Source organism: Canis aureus, chromosome 31 (assembly GCF_053574225.1).
Source record: "Canis aureus isolate CA01 chromosome 31, VMU_Caureus_v.1.0, whole genome shotgun sequence".
Classification (NCBI taxonomy): domain Eukaryota; kingdom Metazoa; phylum Chordata; class Mammalia; order Carnivora; family Canidae; genus Canis; species Canis aureus.
The window spans coordinates 34,875,596-34,877,250 of record NC_135641.1 but is presented as its reverse complement, the minus strand read 5'-3'; the positions used below and the strand labels follow the sequence as shown (position 1 = coordinate 34,877,250).

Genomic DNA, 1,655 nt, shown 5'->3' with positions numbered 1-1,655 from the left:
AATAATGCAGGGAAGATATACTTTTATTTTCTGATTATCATTCTCCACAATTTTAACTTAGAAACTTATGGAGAATTTAACTTAGAAAATTATGTTATGTGTATCTGCTCATATAGAAGTTTTGAGAATGACCAGAGAACAGATAGGTAGGTTAGGTAGGTAGGTGGATGGATGGATGGGTGGACAGAGAGAGAGAGCAAGAGCTCAAGAGAGGAATGGATAGATAAAGGGAATAAGAAGCATGCTAAGGGATAATATTATATATTTTTCTTCCCAGATTTCTTGGTAGAGTTGAAGAAATGGGAGTTTTAAACAACCAAGATTTTCATTGGTGCCTCCCAAGGGCACATCCATATCCTTATTTTTTTATTTTCTTTCTTTTGTGTGATATGGTACTTGCAATTCACTATCAGCAAAACAAGGACTTAGGAAAAGAAATGCCATCTAAAAGAGATGTTGTATTTTAGAATTAAAAAATGTGGAGGTTATTATGATATTCAAAATGATTATAATCAGTGAAACAAACTAAAATGGTGATAAGCATAAATTATCTTAATCAGATTATGAAGATTAAAAATCTTATTTAAAAATAAGATTTTTTTGTGCTCACTTTGGCAGCACGTTTACTAAAATTGACACAGTTCAGAGATTAGCATGACCCCTGCTCAATGTTGACACACAAATTCCTGAAGCATTGAATATTTTTGTGGCAATAGTTAACAATAATGCATTGTGTACTTGAATTTGCTGAGGATAGAACCTAAATTAATCTTCCACCACACATGCTTGTATACTGTTATAATGGTAACTATATAGAAATGATGAGTATGTTAATTAGCTAAATTGTAGTGATTTATAATGCATACATATAACACTATGTTGTACACCTTAAATATATACAGTTTTTGTATGTGAAAAATATCTTAATGAGGCTTTAAAAAAATTTAAATATGATTTTTCAGAGGTAGTTATTGTATTATTGTTTGAGATTTTTACTCAGTCTCTAAAATCTCATGGAAAACTAATTCTAGAAATCACACACTATAAAAGAAGACATAGTTAATGTTCTTCCTGTGTGAGATATTGCATGTGCTTATTCTGAATTTATGTGCTGATAGAAAAAAATTAAGTTGTAATCCATAATTTTGATTTTTTAAAAATATTTTTTATTTCTGTCTTTATGTGATGTCATTTTTGCTGCAGGAAGAAAAAATATTTATTTAGTTATTACTTATGTCGGTTGGGAAAATCTGATTTAGTTTTCTGTGAATGACCATTTCTCGGTCATTCATGTGCACTTCTGAGACCACTGCTATAATATGTAATGAGAAGACTGTTGTTTTATTGTGATGATAGATCTTACATCCTTGTGATGACTATTCCAGCCTTTTTCTCTGAATTTCAGAGAAACTCCAGGAAACCTAGATCCATTTCCAGGTATTGATAAAGGATTAGAGGAAAGGAACACTAATTCCAAGTGTCCTGAAAACTATCTTTTGTCTAAAATATACAAACTCCAATAAATTTCCCAGACCTATTGCTGAACCCAGAATTAACTTAGAGGAGCATCTCAGCACTTCCACAAATTTATAGAATTAGTCATGTAGTATTTTCTCTATCAATAGGTAAGTTTAGTAGCACCCAGTGAGAACTGA

At 31.1% G+C, this 1,655-nt stretch overlaps 1 non-coding gene across 1 annotated transcript; it reads left to right on the top strand.

The window, feature by feature from the left end:
* The first annotated feature begins 602 nt into the window (after positions 1-602).
* On the top strand, positions 603-706 carry LOC144302782 (U6 spliceosomal RNA). The gene has a single exon (XR_013369838.1). It is a non-coding gene; the product is annotated as a U6 spliceosomal RNA (small nuclear RNA).
* The last annotated feature ends 949 nt before the right edge of the window (positions 707-1,655 follow it).